Source organism: Coptis chinensis, chromosome 5, assembly GCF_015680905.1.
Source record: "Coptis chinensis isolate HL-2020 chromosome 5, ASM1568090v1, whole genome shotgun sequence".
NCBI lineage: Eukaryota > Viridiplantae > Streptophyta > Magnoliopsida > Ranunculales > Ranunculaceae > Coptis > Coptis chinensis.
In genome coordinates this window covers 27,651,338-27,677,748 of record NC_141460.1, presented here as the reverse complement: position 1 = coordinate 27,677,748, position 26,411 = coordinate 27,651,338, and the positions used below count along the sequence as shown (strand labels likewise).

Genomic DNA, 26,411 nt, shown 5'->3' with positions numbered 1-26,411 from the left:
ACAGATTCAAGATTACAAACATCCTTCACATCATTTGTCTCTATGTATGAAAACTCTATGTTATCTCCGAATAATTCTTGTCCATATGGAAACTTAAGTCAACCACTTTGAATAATTGTACCAATCATGGCACCGAAGGAAGTGCATAGATCGTTTTTTTTGCTGTGGCCAAATGACTTAGTTTTTTCGCCTTTACTTTTACTCGGTTGCCCTATTTTTTCCTGATTCAGAAACCAAAGAATAAAAGATAAGCATAAAAAATTATAATGTCATGTCTAGCAAGGGTGGCCGCAACATGGCCTATGTGTACATGGACTGGAAGTGGTCTGTAGGTGGCCGGCAGTGGCTTGAAGTGTCCTGCAGTGGCCTGTGTTATGGCCTATGTGTATGTGGAGTGGAAGTGCTAGATGCACATCTACACAAATTGGAGGTGGAATGTTGAGTTGTGTAAGGATCATGAGGTGGATTAGAAGGAAGAAATGTATAAATAGAGGGAGCTAGACAGAGAAAGGGAGAGGTCCGATCCTAAAGGGGGATTCTTATAAATTTACAATTATCGATATTTTTACCTGGTTGGCTTTCACCACTAATTCCCTGGGCCAAGCAACGTGTGATCCAATAGAGTCCTCCACAAATTTCAACTTATCACCAACTGGTACAGGAAGAAGAGCTTGTTCTTTACCTTCTAAAATCTTCCCAACTGCTACATGTGAGTTGTATTGCCCTAAGGGAACATTATGCAACTTAGTTTCCGGTCCAAGCTCCTCATAGACTATACCCTTAACAACAACATTGGATTTGAAATCCATAGCCAAACTGCAACTCCGGCCCTAAGATGAATTGTAAAGTCATAATGGGTTAATTGCAAATACAATATAAAACAGGGATTCGAGCATTAGTATTCACCTTCCCAAGATCCAATGTATGATTTCGTATTGGTGCACGATTTGTTACTTCAACATTTTCCTTTTTAGAATTTTTTGCTGGTATCGGAAAATTAGCCTTTTTGGTCTTCAACAAATTTTAGGTGAGAATATTTAGAACTCAAAAAAAAAAAAAAAAAAAAAAAAAAAAAAAAAAAAAAAAATATTTTAAAGTACTTCAAAATAAATTAAAACTTAATGAAATTACCTCAATGCCTTTCAATACTAAGTGCTTTGGCCAAGCAACTTGTGATCCAAGAGCATCTTTCAAAATTACCAGCTCATCGCGAAATGGTATAGGAAGAGCAACATGATCTTTACCTTCCAAAATTTTATCAACTGATACGCGTGCGTTGTTTGGCCCTAAGGGAACATTGTGCAACTTAGTTTCCGGTCCAAGCTCCTCGTAGACTATACCCTTAGCAACAACATTGGATTTGAAATCCATAGCCAAACTGCAACTCCGGCCCTAAGATGAATTGTAAAGTCATAATGGGTTAATTGCAAATACAACATAAAACAGGGATTCAGGCATTAGTATTCAATTTTCCAAGATCCAATATATGATTTCGTATTGGTGCATGACTTGTTACTTCAGCATTTTCCTTTTTAGAATTTTTTGCTGGTATCGGAGAATTAGTCTTTTTGGTCTACAACTATATATTTTTAGGTGAGAATATTTAGAACTCAAAAAAAATATTTTAAAGTACTTCAAAATAAACTAAAACTTAATGAAATTACCTCAATTGAATCCACTACTAAGTGCTTTGGCCAAGCAACTTGTGATCCAAGAGCATCTTTCAAAATTACCAGTTCATCGCGAACTGGTATAGGAAGAGCAACATAATCTTTACCTTCCGAAATCTTATCAACTGATACGCGTGCGTTGTTTGGCCCTAAGGGAACATTGTGCAACTTAGTCTCTAGTCCAAGCTCCACGTAAACCTTACCCTTAGCAACAATATTGGACTTGGAACCCATAGCCAAACTGCAACTCAGGTCCTAATTGTATACAGAGTTTTTAATAATTAACAATATGGAAATAACGAAGTGGATTAGAAGACTATGTGCTAATCAGATTCAGAACCTATCTATTATATTAAGTAAAATGTGATACTGCAAGGATTGTGACAACGATACCTTTCCAAGAGGAAGCATAGGATTTGGAAGTGGGGAATGACTTGTTCCCTTAGCATGTACCTTCCTAAAATCAGGTTCAGAGTTTGTTTCCGACAAACGACTCTTCTCTTCCTTGTTCTTCGGCTATATATGTTAGATAATATTTACAAAATAAAAATGAAATAGGAAACAAAAAACACCCAATTCTAAAGTAGTGTAAACAATTGCAGACTTAAGCGTGAATACAAAGGGTAGCAGTAGAAAAACTCTGACAAGGAATACAAAGGGCAGCAGCAGCAATGAAGACGAACCGAAACCAAATGACAAATCTAAAGTAGAAGCATAGAGAGATAAAGCGAGACTTTTACTGTTGCAGTATGGAGATAGCAGGTTTAAACACTTAGTCATGCCAACTAATAACTCGAAAGGGGAGACTACAACAGCTAAGGATGACATGCAACCAAGAATAGATGATGCAAGGGAATCCACCTAGAATCTTACAAGATAAATTCTCGCAAGCTCTCTTGTATGATCAACCCTACTGGAATCTCAAAAAAAAAGAAACCACAAATCAACAAAATCCACTCAAACTAAACTTGGCCTTCTGCCACAAGTCAACCTCCCCAGGCACAACCTCTTTGCTTGGAATCCACTAGTACATGGATACTAGCCTCTTTAGAACTTTTGAGAAACTAAGACAGGAAAACAATAGCTTGCATGCATGTACAAACAAAAGCAAAATAAAATTAAGAGAAATACGTACCAGAAATTCAGGTGTAAGTCTACTTTTTACAAAAGTATCCCAATCTTCTTGACTGATTACTTTTCTATACAACTTTGGTATTTTCTTGAGTCGCTTCGGTTTATTCTTAAAAGTTAAGATGTACCGTCTAGTAAGACGAGACTTGAATGCTTTCCACAACCTGCCCATCGCACTTGTACGAATAAATCTTTCGTTTGTGTCCAACTTAAATTTTTCCTATTTGTAAGTAGCATATTAGTTAATCATGTAAACAAAATGAAATTAGCTTATAAAGCATTAGATTAATATACCTTCAAAGAGATCCACAAATTTTTCTTCAATGTTGGCGATACATCTTTCCAATTAGTTATTATAATCCTTACTCTTACCCTCACCAAGTAGCCTCCATAACTACCAATGTCAGTTCCACCTTGACCAATTGGTTGCCCAGATTCATTATAAACAACTCCTTGATATTCACCCTTTTTCAATTTTTTTAATTTTACACACTTTGCCGCTCTTCTGACTTTCCTTTTTTTGCTTGAACCTTTTGCTACTGCCTCGTCAACTTCCATATCTTTTGAGCTCGACCGCTCCTCTGAGTCTGAATGGTCTTCAAAGCCATCTTTCGAGTCTGAATGCCCTTGTGAACCATCTTTGGAGTTCAAATGTTCTTCTGAGCCATCTTCCGAGTCTGAATTCTCTTCGAAATCTGAATACTCTTGTGATTCTGAATGCTCTTCTGGATCCATGAGTATACCTGTAAAGACCATTTTTGTTTTTGCAAGTTTTGTCAATATATATATAAAGCTTCCACCAAGTAGAAGGTCTTTAATTATTTAGAAATGTAAACATGCAAATGTAAACATCACTAGTCATCTCAGTTTAGCTGTAAGTTTAACACAAAAACTTGAAGCATTCTTAAAACCTGATAAAAAAAACAACAAAAAAAATAAGAAAAAGAAAAGAAAAGTCCCATAATGACTAGTAAGAAGTCCCTTCACAATTTTCACGAGCATAAGGCAATGGCAATTCATTAGCTAAATCAAAGAAGTCAATAGTTGGCAGCGCCTTGTCTGTAATGGAATCATCATCGAACCCAGCATCATCGTTCTTATTGCGATAGTCTTTTTCAGGAGTTGCAAGGACAACTGACCATCCCAAATTTAGTTGGTCAATCACATAAAAAACTTGCTTGGCTTGGGACGCTAAAATAAAAGGGTCGGACTTGTGGCCAACTTTACCAAGTTGCACAGATGTGAAACCCAATTCATCAACCTTAATGCCTCTCTTGCTGTCAACCCAATCACACTTGAAAATAGGAATCTCGAAGGTCAAGTAATCCAACACCCATACTTCAGTAAGCACACCATAAAAGCACATATCCGAAACTACAGGATTCTTGTCCTTAGCACTAGAAATCTGCATTGCTGAGGCCACTACACTGACTCCATTATTTTGGTTGACTAGTTTAGCTTCTTGGTCCTTTGTGTGATAGCGAAAACCCTTAACTTCATATCCAGAATATTTTAACACATCATGTTAAGAACAGTGTTTTAATTTTTTAAGTAACAATGGAGTGTTAACAAAACATACCTTTTGGCGAAGCCAATTAATAAAGGTACGATTATGCTCAGCTTTTATCCATTTTACACCCTTGCGATGATTTTGAAGCCTTAGGTAGTCCATATTGTAGGAACCGTTATTCAGAATGCAAATATTTCTACAAACCGCGAACGCCATGCGCAGCAGAATCAATGGGTGTCCACGATTTGTGATAGAGAACATACCTTTTAGATCCGGTTTGGATAACTCAGCGAATCCAAGCTTTATCAAATCCGAAATCAACAATCAACCTCTTGATATTCTGTTGTATTCCTTTAGAATAGATTGGACGTTGTGTGGACAACGATCTACCAATCCCCTTCTTTCTCTCAAGATCGAAAACGAATTCAGATCTACTTTTCTTGCCTCTTTTTCAGAACAATGAATAGTGAATTTCGGCCAGAGAGAAAGAGTATTCTATTTATAGGCTACAACAGGGACCATGAAGAGAAATTAGGGTTGGGCCTTCTAACGGGCTTGGGCTTCCCATGTTCGCCCCGAACATACGGCCCAAGTCCATCAACAAATGGCTTATTCCACTAAAGGACATTGTTGCACTACTGCCCTAATCCCAAATTACGTGTCAGCATTTATGGACTCCATATTATATGCTCGTTGATCTCCCCGTGTTTAAGATATCGAATGTCCGCTGATTAAGTCAAGTTCGACAACTACATTAATCAACTTCTTATATCCTTGAGTAGTACCACTCAACCTCATTGTCATGTCGGAATAAATCCACTGCGGGGTTTACATGACAATCTTTTTGAGCTCCTCAAGGGGACATCATCAACCCGACTTCTTGCGGGACACGGATTCCTTCTATAATCAATAGCACACCTTACATACAATGTCATTACCCAATCCATCGAGTTTGTTGATTCACCAATGAATCTCACTCATTGGTGATTTAAAGTAATGTACAATACACGTAAGTGCCCGTTATTATATCCGGATTAGGAGGACAAGCATCCATAATAACAGAGGCATTTGTCCTCTTATATAGTCAGTATAAGGAGAAACAACCTCACTTGGTCCTGTTCAATACACACAAAGTGTACTAGTGTAATCCTATAGTCAAGATAGACTAATACCATATTATACTACAACCGTACCAATGGTTTGTCCAAATCCATCTAAGTTGTGAACGATTACTTATACTTTATAAGGTACTGATGATATGATCTTCTGTGTGTTCACACCATATCATCTACAACATAAAGTATTAGACACATGCATATAACTAATAACATATATAATATGCATAACATTTGTCCATATGATTATGATTCAAAATATAAAGAATTAGAGTTAATACAAAAGTAATGCTTTTAGTATATAACCATATCAATAACAACTGAAGATCTTTAATCAAAGGTGCAAGATAAACATCAATGTTGTTACCAGGTTGGTGCAGACCTGATATCAACAATGTTAACATTAAGAACTTTCTCTTCATGCACAGCCATGGTGGCAGGTTGCAAGTCGCTAATATAACAGGCCAACAACTATGCCTGCTTCTAAGAAAACTGTGTGGATTGAAGCCATCGGTTGAAAGTGCAAATCGAAGACTTCTCGAATTAGCTGCAAACTCTAGCCAAGATTGATCGACGTGTCTCCATGCTTTGGAATCAGCTGGGTGACTCATTTGACCATCAACTACCTCTCTTTCATTCGCATGCCATACCAAATTCTTCGTCGTTTCAACAGATTGAAACATTTTTTTTAAGTCTAGGGATTATTGGGAAATACCATAGTACTTTTGCTGGAACACTATAATTTTGGTCAGGATTATTCTTTTTCACCTTATACCTTGACGCTCCACATGTAGGACAAGTAGTTATATCCTTGTTTATTAAACCTCTATAGAGAATACAATCATTGGGACATGCGTGAATCTTCTTATGCTTTATTCTAAAAACAGACAAAGTTTCCTTCGCCTCTCTCATGGTCAAAGGCAACTCATTGCAATCTGGGAGCATATCCTTAAACAGAGCCAACACCATAGAGAAGCTTTTATCAAACCACCCACTCATTGCCTTCACATTGAAAAGCTTAACCAGAGATGATAACTTGGTGTATTTTTTACACTCGTCGTACAAAGGTAAATCAGCTTCTTCAATCAGTTCACAAAGTTTTTCAGGGTTCCCCATGAAAGTCTCCTGAGTGGCCTCAAACATTTTTGCAATGTTTGCGGCCTCATCTAGTCCACCCTCATCAAAACCTTCCTCTGACTCCCTACTCGATGCTGACTCCTTTGGAGCATCTTCCCCATGCCACACCCATGTGCAATACGTTTGTTCAATCCTTTTCGTTCTCAGATGACGTCCCACCTCCACTATATCAAATTCGTACATATTCCCACATTCAATGCATGGACAAGGTATACAATTCTTACATTTTGCATTATCAAAAGCAAATGTAAGAAACTGTTTAACGCCTTCTACATATTCAGTAGAAAATATATCTCTCGACATCCATGACTTGTCCATCTCAGGCTACCAAAACAAAATATGATAAGTCCTTATCGTCGACAAACAAGCAAATATGAAAATAGAGTTAACTGAAAAAGATAGTCTAGTTTAAAATGAAAAAACAAAAAATCATGTTAGATAACCATTTGTGAAACCTTGTATATCCCCTAAAGTAAACCTTCTTTTCATAAACAAAAAAAAACACTAACGACCACCTCAAATCAGGAATAAAACACAAATTGTAAAAAAAAAATCAAATCAAATGAAAACCCATACCTTACTTGATTTAAATGGATATTGTTGTTTGATAGAGGTGTGAACACGTAGAAATCCTAATCACAATCAATTGAAATTCCCCTATTCCAAAAAAAATATTGGTATAGAACTCAAAAACCAAAACTTTTTACTGCAAAAAGTTCAAAATCGAAGAGAGATAAAGAACTAACCTTGTCTGTCTTCAATTACCGCACTGAATTTTGGAGAGGTAATAAATTTTAGATCAAGAATGAGTGAAGAGAGAGTCATAAGGAATTGATTTAGGTTGAGAGAGTGAAGATAGAGTCGCGAAGTGTTTTTTTTTTATTGGTTATGTACCTATGAGAGTTTGAATTGAAGAAAGCTCGCGAAAGTGTTTTTTTTTTCGTGTCTGTATACTTAGAGAATTTGAAGAGTTTGAACGAAGAGGGAGTTGAGTGAACATGAGTGTGTTGTGTTTTTTGTTTTTAGTGGAGCTGTGGGCGTGGACCAAAAACTACCTAGGTCATATAATGGTCAAACGGTCACTTAAGAGTCGGATAATACGTAACTATTTTAGTGAAATAGTCACAAATAGTTCTCCACACATATACACCATCTTTAGAAAAAAAAACCATTTGTGGCCGTTTCGAAAACGCACGTCACTAAAAACTTTTTAAAATAGTCACAAAAACCCTTTTCTGCCATTTGTGACCGTTTCGAACATAACAGTCACAAATACCATTTTAAAACAGTCACAAAAAGCATTTTTTCTACTAGTGCCTTGAGAGGGTCATGATGATTACACATATGGGCATGAACATGGACATGACATGACCATTGGTGCTTCGTCTACAGTCATAATATGTGACTTCTAATGGGTTTGATTTCAAAAGAGTATCTGTGGTTCCATTATCAGAAAAAAGATATATAACAAAAAAAAACATATATGTAGAAGAACTTTCATCTGTAAAACTACTAAGGCCGGGTTTGTTTTTTAGCTAAATATTTTATTTTTGTTTTTTCAGGCTTCCCCACTGGATTTTGGATTTTCTTAAAACTGCGAGTAGTGGTTGTATCTAAAAGCTACAGCAGTGTGTGTTTCTTCTTTGTATTAGTGTGATCTTGGACCTACATTTTCTTTTTATCATAATAAACTTGGTTACAAACCTGAAGCTTTATTTGCTTTTCATGAACTGTGCCCAACTTTGTGATTTGTTATACAAGTCGAAGATGTTTATTTATCCGTCTATACAATATCTGTCTTGCATTATGGTTTAGACACACATTGAACGAATTAAAGCATATATTCTTTTATATGCATGGGGTTACACACTTCGATGTGCTACTAGAATATGATCTGAGAGTGAGATTATAGCTTGGGGGAATCAACTATACGAAAATGAGTTTTAGACCTCTTGGATTGCAGTTTTGGATAATGACTCAAGTAGTAAGAATAATGTCTAGTGCCAAATATTATGGGGGTCTTCCACTTATATAGATTAAAAGGTTAACTAGTATTACACCCCCCCCCCCCCCACTAGATGAGCCAATTAGAATTTCCCCCCACTAGATGGGAAATTAGGGTCTCCTCCCTATATACACACAAAAAAAATTCGGTCAACCCACTTTGACTTTTTTTTGTGTGTATTTAGGGGGGAAACCCTAATTTCCCATCTAGTGGGTAATACTAGTTAACCCTAGATTAAAAAGTTTAGCACTAGCCCATGTATTATTAGATATTTTTTTCTGACTTTTTTGAGAGGCTAGACTATTGTTGTTTCAAGTTTTCAGCTTATGCTCGGCAATAAGCACGAAAGTAGCAGAAAGATGTTCGGGAAGAAAGATTGGACAAAGAGTAGAAGAAACTACTAAAGGAAATACTATTGCAATCAGACAACAACATAGAGAGAGATGAATGAACCAGTGTAGTCTGAGTGTCTGACAATATGTCAAGAGAGAGAGAGATGTGCGAGAGACACAGTGAACAGGTTTATATATATATATATATATATATATATATATATATATATATATATATATATATATATATATATATATATATATATATACATATTATTGGATGGTGTTGTATTCATATTTTTCTCTTTGTTCTGTATTTAATGTGTTTTGATGGGTGGTCCATCACTATATATATAGAGGTTTGTTTGAGTACCACACCACTGATTGTTTCATTTGTTTTCTTCAATTTATGTATTATTTCAATATAGGTGAGCATCCAATGTCCTGACTTATCTTATATATAGTTTTTCCCTCTGAATTTTGCAGCTTGGTTGTATTACCTTACATTCAACAATTTAATAGAATTGATATATTTAGCATTTTTTTTAACAGGATTGGACTGACATCTTATGAAGTGGAAAAGGACGTTTGTTGTAGGTTGAAGTGTTAAACCAAGTAGCGCCCTTTGGTGTTTATGTTTTAGTGTTTGAGATTTTGACATATTCGAATCAAAATTTATTTCACATTTCTTATCGCTTCTTTCTGATAAGTATAAATATAGTCAACATGTCCAAGAGAACAGTACATGTGGCATCGATAATAAATTAGCAACAGTACATGTGGCGTCAATAATAAATTAGCTAAGGAGAGTTACAAAATTAGTAGTACACATTGATAAGGAATTAGGTTTCCATGTAGTAGTTCCTTAAAATGTCAAGCTCGCAGCGCCAACGACCAAAGATGAGTTTAAATGGAGCAAAGCTAAGCACAAAGCTGATTAACTTGACGTCAAGCACACCCACATGATGCATGACCATCACAATTCCAACACACAGACATTGACTTAAGGACCCCAGCTATAACTACTATTACAACTAATCTAATCCATATGTAAAGTGCGAGATATTAGGGAATAATTATCTACATTTGTGAATGTTCTTGGTGTACTAAGTTATATATGATGTTGTAGTCATATGAGTAAATTTAAATTTTAGAATTTCCCTTTGACAGTGGATTTGCTGAACCAAGTTTGATTTCACCCTCACATTGAAATACACTTTGTTTTTGTAATTTATTGTTTGATGTTTTGATTATTTTGATATCAGTAGTAGGTAGTAACACAAGTTTTAGAAACCATTCATTCAATCTTTTGATAAATATAGTTGCTTAGTCTCTATAGTTCAAACACTCAAGGCACTATGAGTACGTATGTGCTTCATAAATTTTAAGATGAATATTCTAATAGTGCACAAACAAGGGTATTATGAAAGTTTGAATAGACCCGATCATCCAAACCTTTTAAGCAAGTGATAGAAAAGCCCAAAAATATTCATTTTGACAGATATTCCTCAAAATTATGTTAATCACATTTTTCAACAAAATTTACGTATCTCTTTTCCATTTCCGTTTAAATCGAATGATTACCGGATGGTTGTTATAATATTTAATTTTCATATCAACTAAGAAAAAAAATCAAATTAACAAGTATTTATGTAACAAGCCTGTCATAGTGGCGTTTACCAATGGTTTTTGTGTTTATTTTTCACTAGCATTTCTGTACGCTCGATGAGCGTTGAATTAAGCATAGCATTAAGAAATTAAACATCTCAACAATTTAATAGAAAAGACTATTTCTTAAACTAAATAGGTATGGCAAAAAAATCTTAAGCCCATAGGCCAATCATATTGCCACGTTACAAGCAACCAAATTACATAGTGTTCAAAACATTCATGATTGGGTCCCATTTTCTTGTCTTTTATTGTTTCATTTATAATGGAGGACAAATATGTAATTTCAGCAATACAGTGAGGGCAATAAAGGAAACAAAAATTAATGACGTGATGAATTCACTGTTACTCCATCCGTTTTCTTTAAAGAAGTTAGATTTATACTAAATAAATAGAGAAAAATAAAATAAAATAAAAAATAAAGATAGTAAGCCCGGCCATAGGACGAGCATATTAGCTAGTATATACATATTTCTCTTTGGTACAGTTCTCGCTTATGATTATAAAGTGTTGTAACCTGTACGACTGTACAGGACAAGTGATCAGATTTGCTGGTTGTCGTGTCAGCCCCAGATGCTTTCTATTTAAGCCAAGAAAAATGAGTAGTCCCCCAACGAACCAAACAAAGTGCAAGGTACAATGGGTCCAATCTTCCAAGCCCATGTAGCAGATTTGTGGGCTGAAGTATGAAAGTCAACGATTTTTAGTTGTTGGCTAAGAGCATTTTTAGGTGAAATACTTTCCTAGCATGAAACACCAAATTTTCAATAATTTGATGTTTTTTCATTTTTAGGAGAGTCACATGTTAATAAAAATACCAAAAAAAATACCAAACCAAACACCAAATTGCTCAAATTTTGGTTTTAACTTTGGTGCTGTATTAAATCTATCACACGGTTTTGCTAACACCGCATGGGCTTGGGCTTCTAAGTGGGCTTATATGGCGCAATTTTGAGAAAACCGCACGAGAGATTGAGAAAGAAAAAAAAAAGAAAATTGATGTGCGACACATCAAACCGCGTGAGTTTGAGCTTTTAAGATGGGTTTCAGTGGCGCGGTTTATCTAAAATTGCGTCATTTGATGTCTAAAATTTAATGTTTGATGTCTAAAATTTAATATTTCTCTTAAAATTAGTTGGTGTTTTTTTGGTTTGGTTAAAAAATTTAGTATTTTTTTGGTTTGTGTCCTAAAGATGCTCTAATTATAGGCATCCAGTTCCAGGCTTCTAGTAGAGAAACCGAGAAAGACTGGAAACGGCTAAACTAGTCTTCGGGTCAAATTGTTTGTTCATCTAGTGGTGGTACGTGTACCCAAGTTCCCAACCCATCACACTATAAAACCGAATTTAAGCCCAGTCCAATTTCCAAACCCTCTCTCTCTCTCTCTCTCTCTCTCTCTCTCTCTCTCTCTCTCTCTCTCTCTCTCTCTCTCTCTCTCTCTCTATATATATATATATATATATATATATCATTCTTAACGTGTCAGGGTTTAGAAAATTACCAAAATGAATGAACCAAATTCTGGAATAACAGTTTTACCATTCCATTATTCCATCGAGAATTATTTCAAAGCAATGAACACAATTCGTAAACTCTGTCTAATAAACGAGACAGAACAAGAAAATGATGACGTAACTCAAATATTACAACACTTTAATTCCCACGTCACTTTTTTAAGGTAATATTATTTTTTTTAAAAAAAATTATTATTCCAGTTTTATCTCTCTTCTTGATTTTATTTACGTAATGAATGAATAAATAAAATGTGTTTTATAGGGAATGGATGCAGTATAATAATTATTACAAGCCAAGGGTAGGTAGTAAAGTTTAGTTGTCAAGTTAATGGGAAGAGAGGAAATGAGGTTGTTACTAATGAAGTTAACTTACCTCAATTCTCTTCTGCTACTGTTCCTAAGGTGAGTACTGAGTTGTAATAATAAATTGTACATTTTTTGTTTCTTATGTTAAGTTGTTTGTTTTTGTTTATGACTGTTTTGTTGTTGTTGTTAAAGATTGAGAGTTCGTCGGGTGAGACAAGTTTTCCAGCAACTAGGTATGTTTTGTTGCATTGATTTGTTTTACGCTTATGATTATAGTTGTGAAGTATTGTAATAAGGATATGTATGAATGTATACTATGTCATTTTTCTCATGATTGTATGTGTAAACCCCCACCATCTACTCGTCAATGTTGTCTGCATCATCATTGTATTCTTCAGAGAAACTAAATATCTAATGATCGTCCTCTTGGTCTTCATTGTCATCCTCAAGCACTTGATTGATTGAATGCATCTATTAGTGAGTTTGTATTAGAATGAATGCAAAATACTTGATTGATTGAATGCATCTACAAGTGAGCTTGCATTAGAATAAATGCAAAACACTTGATTGATTGATTTAATGCATCTACAAGTTTCAGTCAGTGGGGGTACCTTGACCTTTGTCTTCCTCATCCTAGTTTAAATGCACTTATGACAAAATCATAGAAAGACTTGTGCCCAAGTGTTATATAATATAAGTGTAAACAGGTGCTATTGATGATATACTGAACACTGAAGCTGGTGAAGTATGGAAACTGAAATAATAATGTGAATGGTGCTCAGTCACTGATGTGTTAAGTTGTTTGAGGATGGTGTACTTGCCATGGAAATGAATGGGCAAGTCTTGCCTTTACCATAATCACAACCTCTTTCTGATCTAAATAAATAAATAAAAAAAAAAAAAATCATGTAGTTTAATCTTATTTTCAACTAGTTAGGTTGAGTGTATGTTATTGAGTATGAGAAAAAGAAAGAAACACGGAGATATTGAGAAGAAAAGAGAAGAGTGTATACGACCTTAGTGAATTAAGGTGCTCTATATCCCTTATATATATGTATGTAGAAAAATAGTAGGCCTTTTAGACGCCCTCGAGGAATTGCCTCATATTAGAAAAGCACTTCAGCAATAACAATATGAATCATGGCGGAAATTAGTGGATATGGTGTACTTCAAAGTAAAAGTCACTCCTTTTCTTTAAGACGGATAGTGGTTTACCACATGATTTTATGACTTGTATCTAGATTTTATTTAGTGTTACTAGTCTCCATATAAAAATTATCTACTGGTCTTTATTTGTATGAGTTGGATAAGGCTTTACTTTTCTGCAGGAAAGATTTTGTGCTTTATGTTGGAGGCCATGTTTGGGCATTGGATTGGTGTGGTAGCGTATATCAACAGTCCGACTCTCATATAAAATGTGAGGTACTTGGGTGTACATTTAATTAGTTTATTTTCAATTGCAGCTAATCTGTAATGGTAAAATTATGTTATTGCTAATGAAAAAGAAAGTTTAGAGAGAAAGGATAGAGAAAAGAGAGTACGTCTGAATTAGTTTTGGCTTTCTCTCACGCTTTTTATATAGGAAAATAGTTTGCTTACAATACGGAAAACCTCAAAATGAAACCCGGTTGTGGGGCCCCTTAATTCCCAATACCCCACGACCAATGGCACACTTCCCTACTATTCGGGTGAGCAAAGTGTCCTACGCAGAAGTCTAACAATAATATTTTTTGCATCATAATAATCTGGTATTCAATTTCGTTCTTTGCATGTGCTTTTTGAGTTTGTTGATCTTTAAATAACTTTGCTCATCTTTCTTTGTATTTTTGAAAATTGTATGCTCTTGCTTATTCTATTTTATTGTGTTTGAAAGCCCCAAGATGAATTTAGTCTTGCAGTAAAAACCCTTTCTAGCTGGGTTGGTCAAGTAATTACACAGTTCTTTTCCTTTTATTGGGTATAACGATTTCATCCAATTAGATGCGTGTGTAGTTTTCAGTTACAATTTCATCACAAAAGTATGAGCTTTTGCGAAATGCAAAGACGCTTTAATATCCGGTGTGTTAGTTGCAAGGTTATTGAGTCCAATTAAAGTTTGAAGTTGTATAACCCTAGCCTTCTAAGTGTGCAATTCCCAGCTGTCCAATCAAATAAGACCTGTTTTAACTCCAATCACAATAAGACTTGTTACATACTTTATGCTTGCAAACAGTATTCATCGATTGGGTAAACAATTTATGATTGCAAATGTGTACAAAATGATCTTCCTTGGACTTACTTTATGCTCTTTCATATTTTCTTAACCATTGGGTAAACAATAAGAGAGAGAGGGAGGGAGGGAGAGTGATCCATTTAGAAGTACGTGGTAGGACAAAGCAAATAAAAGAATTGGAGGGAAAATATAAGATGCAGAGCATCTTTCACCGTGTAACAATGAAGGCCACAAATAGCGACCATCTTAAATGTGGTCCCCTCCACGTGCTGCCACTGCCCATAACAAAGTCGAACAATTACCTTGATGAATAGAATTACCTGAGGAAAAACCTGCAACTATGACATAAAATTCATTTGTTTCGCTCTTTGCTACTTGACATTTCACAGGACCACAAACCCTGACCTTTTGCCTTAGACATGAAGTTAGTGTGATCAAACTTTGAATGAAACTCTGCTGCAGTATTTTTGTAGTTTTGAGTGAGTAATAATTTTGTTTGACTTTTGTTGTTGTATGGCTTACTGTACCACGTCTGGCTTTTGACAGAAAGTGAAAAAGTGGGACATGTGTTTTCGCTTGTTTGATTACGTGGTAAAACAAAACATGTAATTGGTTTACCATATATAGTTTAAAACAGACCACATCTTTATATATATATAATAGCAGTCCCTTTTCCTGCTCTCTGAGGGTGTCCACGTAGGCTAATTTTAAGTACCTTTTTACTCACGACAAATCAGGATGGATTCAGAAAAAAGTGGAGAAAAAACTGGCCGAACCACTTAAAAAGTCTGCAAAACCCACCGTAATGCATAATCCGAAATCTGGAGACTAAAAGAGAGAAAAAAAGGAAATAAAGAGAGAAAAAAGAAATTATACGGTTCAGTAACCACAGAAAAATGAAACAATTGAGATGGTTGCACGATTAAACCTTCTCACAGCAGCCTCTCACATCTCCACTGTGGTGCTTCTTTTTTATCATCAAACTGAGATGCTTCCACTTCTCCGGTTAATTATAGGGTTATCCCAAGTTTTCTAAAATTGGTCCTTCAATTGTTAGCTGGCAGAGATTAATGGATGAAGAGATAAAGAGCAAGCAGAAGCTACACCGGTTCTCTCGCTCAATACTTGATTCGGTTTGTACCTTGGCACCATCTATTGTCTATAGTGGAACGGCAAGAGAATGGAGAATTGGACCATCTATTGGTCAACTTGACATCGGCATAAGTGATGACGCTTATTTTTTCCGAGTCTCTCTACCTGGGGTGGAGAAGGATGCAGGTTAGTACGATTGTTATCCACTTATTTTTCTCCTCCACTTAATTATGCTTATTTTATTTTTATTTTTTCTAAGGAAGTTTATTCAATTTGTTTCTCCACGCCTTCACATCCCTGAATATATACAATATCATTGCTTGATTTATATGTCCATATTATGGTTTCTGTTCACGTCTCTTCAAGATGAAGAGTAAGAGTTTAGCCCCTCGCTGGGAATTCACAATTCAAAGATGATGGTTTGTTTGAGGCTGTGGTGTTGAAACATAACTGATCAATAAACATGGAGTTGGCTTATGAATTTTCTTTACAGATTGTACTTGGTCAGAAGTCCTTGAGGCCTAAACTTCTTACTTTCAACAACCCCTATTTTACTCACTAGAAATCAGGAGGAGAGGGATTACGAAAAAAAATGGATAAAAAAAACGGGCCATAGATAAACTCACGACTGTTCCCAAAATAAAAAACTTCCCAAAAATAAAAATAAAAAAAAAACCCCACGACTATACCGTATCGATCATTATTTAGGAAAGGAGTTGTTGTTTTTGTTACTGCTGTTATTGTAGTTGTGTTTTATTCTAAGACCTGTTGGCTCAGATTGTCGTTATTTAGCTGCACTGTTCTATTTAGTTGCATTGATGAACCTTTTAACAGTTGTTCACTCGGCTTCAGAACTGTCTGAGAAACTGCTACAGGCGAGCGACAGGCGACCCAAGAGGTTGAAAAGTGAAATCACCAGATTGTTGTGAAGGAACTGGATTTGGACAAAAAGTGGCTGCTACTTCAGAAGCAGAAGAGCGCTCTTTAGTCATACTATAAGAGAAGAGTCAAGACGGGTTTATGATCTAACCAGACTCAATTTAAACCAGAAGCTTTTCGAATCAATCATCGATTCGCAATAACTTGATACCAATGAAATTAAACCATTACAGTAAATTATAATCAACCAAGTGATTACAATTTCAAGATTAAAGCCTATATTTTGTAACCGACTCCGAACTCTAACTATGTCTCTAGAGTAACACTCTTTACAATGAAAAACAAGCGATAACACAACTGATAACTTCTAAAATCTGCCCAAAAACTTGATGAAGGACAGTTTAAGAGGCCTAAGAGAAAATCCCATTATAGTATTTGTAGTAAGACTAGGCTTTGGGTTAAATAATTAAAATAGTTTTGGCGGTTATTGCAAGTTATGAAAAAGAAAAAGGGTTCCGGGATTTCTAAGACAACGTATGATAAGGTTGCTGACAGTTTTCAAAAGGATGGGTTGCTGGATGATTTGGACAAGTTGAAGGGAATGTATAGTAACAGTCAGGCTGAGAATTCTATGAAGCAAGTGGCTTCTAGGATTTCTAATGTTATTAATGAAAAAGATTGGTTTGATTTCCCAAGCGACGTCCAACAGAAGATACTTGATATCAACTGTATTCACAAAAAAACGCACCCCTACTTTTCTATCCTTTCTCCACTTTCCTTGGAGGGCTTGATGATCCAATTATAAAGGGTTTTCTTTGGTTTTGAATGATCGGTTGAAAAAAAAAATTGAAGAGCTCTCAATGAGACGAAGAAGGAACTCTCATTGATGATGAAGGATCTCTCCAGGAAAAGAGTCTTAGATTTCCAAGTACCAGTGCCGCACAACAGGTTATGTCAGGGTTTTAGTTATGGATGGCTGGTAACTGTTTTGGAGAATTACAAGGTTCGCCTCTTGAACCCATTTGTGTCTTATGTCAGGGTTTTAGTTATGGATGGCTGGTAACTGTTTTGCAGAATTACAAGGTTCGCCTCTTGAACCCATTTGTGTCTTATGTCAGGGTTTTAGTTATGGATGGCTGGTAACTGTTTTGGAGAATTACAAGGTTCGCCTCTTGAACCCATTTGTGTATTATGTCAGGGTTTTAGTTATGGATGGCTGGTAACTGTTTTGCAGAATTACAAGGTTCGCCTCTTGAACCCATTTGTGTCGATTGCTAGATCCAGCTTCCCCCTTTAACAACGCGCTTTCGAATTCCATGACGAAAACCATGGAAATGACGTTATTTACTATGGCTATCAATTCTACTTTGTGGACGACTATGGAGAACTTTTTGGTTGTGATCTCAATCAACCTCATCCCAAAGTGTCAAGAGTTGCACCACCATTGATTTGTAAGTTTGTTTTTTCTCCTACTTAAAATGAGACGTGTGGAACCCTATGTTCCGTATCTTCCTCCCACAAATCGCCAGAAGCCCGAATCGTCATATGTCGTCCTGTTCAAGGGTTTATGCACCAGTGTGGTTTGTACCAATTAGAGTTGGGTTTAAGGTGGGGAATACACAAAGGTTTTAGTAGTTGGTGCTGGTGGATTGGGTTTTGAGCTTTTAAAGGATTTGGCTTTATCTGGCTTTACTAATCTTCATGTTATTGATATGGATACTATTGAAGTTACTAATCTCAATCGTCAGTTTCTCTTCACGTTTACTATTTTATCTTTCGAATACGTTTATTTCCTAATTTCAAGAAGTGACTTTTCATAGGGGAAAAAAATTATAAAAAATAGTCTTTATACATTGTGGCCTCCTTAGTATGTGATTGTCTACGGGTAAGGAGTATGGAAAATGATAGTCAAGTAAGAAAAGTTGAGTAATAACCACTATGGGCGTGGAACTTGGAACGTTGTCATGAAGAGATCTGTTTGAAAGAGTCTTAGGCTTAAAGTACACTGTTAGATAGTTAGACACTTATGTCGTGCTGTGTTTTCTGTTTCATGTGTACTCTGTACTTACTGCTTACGATTTAGTAGAAGGCTTTCTTTGATTACGGGTGTTGGTGGTGTAGGCTCCAAGATGTTGGAAAGCCGAAAGCCGAGGTTGCAGCCAAGCGTGTGCTCTTGGTTTGGATTCCATTGAGGTGCAGAGCTACATAAACTGACATAAGAACCTCTGCGATTCTTATCCATTGCTTGGATTCTCTTCCCATAACTTTCTCTCTCTTCTTTGGACAAACACAGGCAGGTTAGCCGAATTTTTATTGTTATTTTTTATTTTTATTTTTCATTTTTCATTTTTTTCCCAGTGAAATCCATCTTCAGGTAATGGGTTGTTTTATTCCATGTTCATCTTTGTTTTTTTGAAGTGGAAAGCCTAGATAGTTCAACACAAAATTGCAATAGTATTATGGAAAGCTGTCATTCTGTTTAAAGTCATGGTTCTTTAGTGGTCATGTGCTTTCTTTGTCACAATGTTTGATCTTGATGTACTTAATCTTTTAAGTTTTGAAATAGGTATATCCATCTGCAGAGAGGGCTTGGAGTCATGCCATGGAGAAAAGACAGTTGCCAGATGGGCCAAATGCACGCCAAGGCACCTTATTGGTAGACTGAGGAAGGCAGTCAAGTGGGCTACTCTTTTTGCTGATTTATGTGGCACCAAGGGGGATTCTGGAACATCACTAGAAGCTGAGGTATGTTGGTTCTTCATTTGGTTTTTAGTTTTCACTTTTTGTTTTAATCCATTTTAATTGCAATAGTATTATGGAAAGCTGTCATTCTATTTAAAGTCATGGTTCTTCAGTGGTCATGTTCTTTCTTTGTCACAATGCTTGATCTTGATGTACTTAATCTTTTAAGTTTTGAAATAGGTATATCCATCTTCAGAGAGGGCTTGGAGTCATGCCATGGAGAAAAAACAGTTGCCAGATGGGCCAAATGCACGCCAAGGCACCTTATTGGTAGACTGAGGAAGGCAGTCAAGTGGGCTACTCTTTTTGCTGATTTATGTGGCACCAAGGGGGATTATGGAACATCACTAGAAGCTGAGGTATGTTGGTTCTTCATTTGGTTTTTAGTTTTCACTTTTTGTTTTAATCCATTTTAGTTCATTTGATAACAATTGTAAAATTTTCGTACTTTCTTCTCCAAATTTTAGCTTTTAAAAACACCAATTTTTTTTGGCAAAGCAATCACCTCCATGAAACAATAAAGCTTCTATCGCATGTTGATTTCATTTCACTCGGAACCCAAAAGCTTCCCTTCTCTCATTCTCACAACACCGGAAAAAATATTTAGAAAACAATCTCCTCGGACTCAATCCTTTCTTGCTGAAGTTCCTTTGATCTCCTCGGGATTTCGATGCTATTTTTTAATTATAAGTTACCATTTTAAAATGCAATATAGTGTGTTTGGTTTTATCTTTTCTGTTATCTCCAAGTACATTAATTCCACGTGTTCTTTGATATTGCAGAAGATTCTTCATCCTCACCCATTGAGATGAAATCAATATCGATCAAGGTACAAGAATTTTTTTTTTCTTTAGTGGTTTAATACTTTAGACAATATAGATTCCTATATAGTTTGTGCCATCTTCTTATTTTCAAATGTTCTATTAATGATTAAAAAAAAACATGATTCTAATCTCTAGATTAATGTTGTATTGCTTTTATTGAATCGTTCTTTGTTTGTTTTGTCATTTGGGGTTTTACTGTTTGATTTTATCTCGGAGTTAGTATGAAATCATTAGTTCAAGTGTTAATACTTTTATTTCTAAGACGCATTTTACTAATTGTCTAATTGACATGGTATCTTTCTATGGCAAATGCTTTTTGTTCACCGGATTCATTAGTTCAAATGTTAATACTTTTATTTCTAAGACGATTTTTACTAATTGTCTAATTGACATGGTATCTTTCTACTAATTCACTAATTCACCGGATAATTGACGGTTCTTTTTAGAAAAAATAAGTGATTAAGCCCAGACAAAGTTTAAGTTTTGGAAATTTAGTCTTTTGGTTTACTTACCAAGAGTTGGGGATTCAACCTACTTGGACCGGTTGGATGTGCGAGGCGAGTAGTGTAACATCACGCTCGCGCATCTCAACCCAACTTGGAGATTGAAGTTCCAATTTTTTACGACCAAGAGTTTGGGAGTCAACCTACTTGGACCGGTTGGATGTGCGAGGCGAGTAGTGTAACATCACGATCGCGCATCTCAGCCCAACTTGGAGGTTGAAGTTCCAATCTTTGACGACCAAGAGTTGGGGAGTCAACCTACTTGGACCGGTTGGATGTGCGAGGCGAGTAGTGTAACATCACGCTCGCGCAGCTCAACCCAACTTGGAGGTTGAAGTTCCAATCTTTGACGACCAAGAGTTGGGGATTCAACCTACTTGGACCGGTTGGATGTGCGTGGCGATTAGTGTAACATCACGCTCGCGCATCTCAACCCAACTTGGGGGTTGGAACTCTAAATAAGAAGTTCGATTCTTAGAATATATAAAGCTAAGAGAAAGTTTAAGTTTTGGAAATTTAGTCTTTTGGTCGCGCATCTCAACCCAACTTGGGGGTTGAAGTTCCAATCTTTCTTTGACGAACACTTTCCAAGCTTATACATATTTTGTATAATTAATCATTAGTTAATTAGCTAAAGTTTAATTAATTTTCATGTTTACCGCTTTCATAGTTTTAAGCTCACCCACCCCTATCCTCATATTTTTGGAGGTTCTCATAAACAAACGTAGGGACACCAATCTAATTGTAGAAGTTCTCATGAGGAAAACTAAATAAGAAGTTCGATTCTTAGAATGTATAAAGCCCGGACAAAGTTTAAGTTTTGGAAGTTTAGCCTTTTGGTTTACTTACCAAGAGTTGGGGATTCAACCTACTTGGACAGGTTGGATGTGCGAGGCGAGTAGTGTAACATCACGCTCGCGCATCTCAACCCAACTTGGAGGTTGAAGTTCCAATTTTTGACGACTAAGAGTTGGGGATTCAACCTACTTGGACCGGTTGGATGTGCGAGGCGAGTAGTGTAACATAACGCTCGCGCATCTCAACCCAACTTGGAGGTTGAAGTTCCAATTTTTGACGACCAAGACTTGGGGAGTCAACCAACTTGGACCGGTTGGATGTGCGAGGCGAGTAGTGTAACATCATGCTCGCGCATCTCAACCCAACTTGGAGGTTGAAGTTCCAATCTTTGACGACCAAGAGTTGGGGAGTCAACCTACTTGGACCGGTTGGATGTGCGAGGCGAGTAGTGTAACATCACGCTCGCGCATATCAACCCAACTTGGAGGTTGAAGTTCCAATCTTTGACGACCAAGAGTTGGGGAGTCAACTTACTTGGACCCGTTGGATGTGCGAGGCGAGTAGTGTAACATCACGCTCGCGCATCTCAACCCAACTTGGGGGTTGAAGTTCCAATCTTTCTTTGACGAACACTTTCCAAGCTTATACGTATTTTGTATAATTAATCATTAGTTAATTAGTTAAGCTTAGTTAATTTTCATGTTTACCGCTTTCATAGTTTTAAACTTACCCACCCCTACTCTCATATCCTCGGTTCTCATAAACAACGTAGCACACCAATCTAATTGTAAAAGTTCAGAATGAGGAAAACTAAATAAGAAGTTCGATTCTTAGAATGTATAAATCCCAGACAAAGTTTAAGATTTGGTCGCGCTTATAAGTATTAATTAATAAAACTTCTAATCAAAGTGAAATATCTAATTTCGATATCTATCTAATTTAGATAAGTTTTAATCATTAGTTAATTAGTTAAGCGTAGTTAATTTTCATTTTACCGCTTTCATAGTTTTAAAGTCACCCACCCCTACCCTCATGTCCTCTGTTCTCATAAAAAACGTAGAACACCAATATAATTGTAGAAGTTCAGAATGAGGAAAACTAAATAAGAAATTCGATTGGATGTGCTAGGCGAGTAGTGTAACATCACGCTCACGCGTTTACCACTTTCATAGTTTTAAGCTCACCCACCTCTCCTCTTATATCCTCTGTTTTCATAAACAACGTAGGACACCAATCTAATTGTAGAATTCTTAGAATGTATAAAGCCCAGACAAAGTTTAAGTTTTGCAAATTTAGTCTTTTGGTTTACTTACCAAGAGTTGGGGATTCAACCTACTTGGACCGGTTGGATGTGTGAGGCGAGTAGTGTAACATCACGCTCGCGCATTTCAACCCAACTTAGAGGTTGAAGTTCCAATCTTTGATGACCAAGAGTTTGGGATTCAACTTACTTGGACCGATTGGATGTGCGAGGCGAGTAGTGTAACATTACGCTCGCGCATCTCAACCCAACTTGGACGTTGAAGTTCCAATATTTGACGACCAAGAGTTTGGGATTCAACTTACTTTGACCGGTTGGATGTGTCCTTAATCAAGACTCCTTGCATATATTCCCTCACATAAACTATATTACTACCATCCCGTGCCTCACTCCCACCTTCTTCCGAGTTAAATGACAACGTACGAGAGCTTTTTCTCGAAGGAACTTCTTTTGCAGAATCATCAAAGGACCAATCTTTCTCTAATGATCCAGACCGATTTGATATTCGACCAGAACTTCTGAAAAGACCAATCGATAACTTCTCAGGAAGACTGCGCTTTATACTAAACTCTTCTAACTTTACTTTTATCTGATTTCACCGATAAAGAATGGGAAAGTGCATTTGAATTATCATCATAGTACCCAGCAGAGCTATACCAGGTTTGGTAGAGATGGAAGTTTGCTCCCGCCAGATAGAATGTTCCCTGTCCATCCTTTAGGCCTCTGCTCCATGTTCCAAAGTAATAACCCCCATCGAAAAAACCTATAAAACCCTGAACCATGTTTCAGTCCATCCAACCAAAACCCATCATACATATCACTGTTTGCCCATTTCATAACCCCTCTACCACACATATTCCCAGCTTTCCAGTTCCCAATATCGTTATCTTACGTACTCGGTCATACCTACCACTACCTTCCTTTACACCCTCTTTCCAAGAACCTTCATAAATGTCCAAATTACAATACTTGTTTTCTTCCCAATCCATGTTGTATGTTTATTCTCCAAGCCCCTCGTAAATAGAACCATCGGTTCCATTGAAGGTACCACAGCCATGAAGGTAACCACCGAAACTTCACCTTCATATGTTGCCCCTGAAGTCCAACAAAAGTTTCCTACTCCAGTCATTTTCCCGCGATCCCATTCGCCATCATATATTGTTCCATCTGACCATGTATATTTCCCCTTCCCATGTGGAAGCAATCCCTTGAAGCTACCAAAGATATCTCGTCCCCATTGGGAAATACCTTTTCACCAATCCTGAAAAAGGAGATAATGAACTTAAATCACAACCTACATATGAATAACACAAATACAAGGTGTGGAAGGTAATTCTACCTCTCACTATCCTCCATATTTAGTTTCAATCAATTGGGTCTTAATTTTGATAATTGAATATGACAGTAATGGTTTTGAGAATTCCTCAATCTATAATCTCGAAAAATTTAGTTCGAACTTTGACAGAAGGGGTTTCGAGAATTCATGAATCTACAATATAGAGAACGTACAAAAGACACACACATACTTACATTGGGACAAATACAAAAATCAGCAAGATACAACCTATACAACATCATTGATCTGAGAGAGCTAGACTATTGCAATACAGAGTGCAGGAATTGGTATTTGATGATGCTAATGCAATAAAGCAAAATAGCATGAAATTGGGTCTTTGGAGAAGATCAGTATCTCACACCGTGACCTTGATAATAAGTTACATTGTACACCTTATTACCGAATCACGGTTATCCTACCCATGCAAGTAAGTTCGGGAAGGCCATCCTACATTGTCCCTCAGAGCCATCACCCATAAGAACGCTTTGATATCTTCAAAAAGAATAAGAAATTTTTAGCATTGCAAAAATGTTGAAGTTGCAATGGAGATGTGGTTTGTATAGTTAATGAATGGCTGTATTTGTATTTTTAGTTTGTAGAGCCTAAAAGTCATAATTTTAATCTAGACCAACAATACTAGGTCTATCAATTGGTATTTCCCTGTGAAATTTTCATTATTATTATTATTTCAAATTTATTCATTTTGGGTTAACCGTTTGTGGCTGACGGAGTATTTTTCGACGAATTGAACGAAGTATTGACAAGAGACCTTGCTGAAGATGGTGACTCCTATGCGTACTGAAATTGGATTACCAAACTCTTGCCTGGGAACGACTTGATCAGGTATTAACCATGATTAGAGTATATTGTTTTAAAAGAAATGTATATCTCCTGCTAATATCAGTATATTTCTTTTTGTGTTACCAGGTTGAGGTACATGTACATCCTTAGTTGAGTTAGTTATTAACAATTGAGCGCTATTTCATGTCTTTTTTTTCATCTTAATAGATTGACATGAATCCAGAAACGGAAGAAGAATATTGGATAGACAACATGCCATTGCAGAGCATATTTGATTATGTGAAAATCTTTGAGATTGGAGAACTAAGAATGTGTACGGATGCCCTAGCATTTCTGGAGGTTTTGCTTAAGAGAGCCATAGTTTTGAAGAAACTGATTATCAAAAGGGTAACTAGAAAAATATATGGCATGGACATGGAAGAATTCAAAAGAAAGCTGGTAGAGCTCCCGCGAGCCTCTTCAGGTGTCTCATTTTTGCTTTTTGGGGAGTAAAACTTCCTCACTTGAAAAGTGGAAACCCTTGCTTCAAGCCTGATTGCACGCTACAGAAGGTGTAGATTATACATTAAGGTGTAGATTATACATTGAGATACTCACTTCTGTTATGTTTGTTGAGCAGTGTTTTGTCTGCCCAACTAGGTGATTTCGTTTTTTTTTTCAGATCAGTTTAGAAAATACTGTCAGATATAGCTTGGTGGTCATATATTGTAGAATTTGTCATAACACTCGCCGTGACAAAAATTGTGTATATGTCTTCTATTTAGCACCTTCTGTTCTTAGTTTGTCTTGGTCCGAAAACTATACCCATTTATTGCCGACCTCAGTAAGTTGATTTGTTTTCGTTTTTTCTGTCTTTTGAGGTTTTGAATAAATGCTTTCGGTTTAATTGTTCCTCAAGCCAAACTGATTTTGGCCATTTAGAAGACTATATTTTCCGACAAAGTACATTTGAAATGTCCAATGAGGTTTATTTGCTTACAATTCTTTTCTATTACTGCGAAGGTAAAAATTGTAATGCTCCTTTTACTTTTGTTTGATGATTATGGGGTGGAAACACCAACCCGGATCCCCGTTTTACTTGGAATGCTTGGGTAATTATCCAAATCCGCATGGGAATCAAGAAACAACCTATAAGAACATTAAGCTTCATTCGGATAGTGAATCTCGGTAGGTGTTAAATATGTTTCTCCATAAACGAAATAATTATACAAAACAAAGATCCGTCGAACACCACAAGATCCTTCACGAACAGTTTTTGACATGGCCACAACAAATTTATTGGTCATTTTATTGCAAAAATATAGAATTGAACAAACAACCTATAAGAACATTGCCTCCCGGGATGATGCGTAGGTTGTCGGGAAGACCGAACAATTTTTTGTTCATTTTATTGCGAACACTCTTGGTGCTTCTTCATCTTACACTTATCTTAATGGATATGTACGGGAAGGCTGGCCAACTCCAAGATGTATCTGATACATTTTCACGAATGCTACGAGAATGAATTGTCCCCACCATCGTAACTTTTAATACAATAATTCACATATGTGGGAACAATGGGAAGTTCAAAGAGGT

General features: G+C 36.4%; 1 long non-coding RNA gene across 3 annotated transcripts; it reads left to right on the top strand.

The window, feature by feature from the left end:
* The first annotated feature begins 15,257 nt into the window (after positions 1–15,257).
* Positions 15,258–25,645, top strand: LOC147497234 (uncharacterized). 3 transcript variants are annotated; one of them, XR_015195056.1, is made up of 7 exons: positions 15,258–15,878; positions 18,693–18,868; positions 19,138–19,316; positions 19,494–19,672; positions 20,096–20,142; positions 24,791–24,878; positions 25,044–25,645. It is a non-coding gene; the product is annotated as an uncharacterized LOC147497234 (long non-coding RNA). The 3 variants fall into 3 exon arrangements; XR_015195057.1 differs by lacking the exon at positions 19,494–19,672; XR_015195055.1 differs by lacking the exons at positions 15,258–15,878; positions 18,693–18,868; positions 19,138–19,316; positions 19,494–19,672; positions 20,096–20,142 and having other exon boundaries at positions 24,468–24,878.
* Positions 25,646–26,411: the final 766 nt, after the last annotated feature.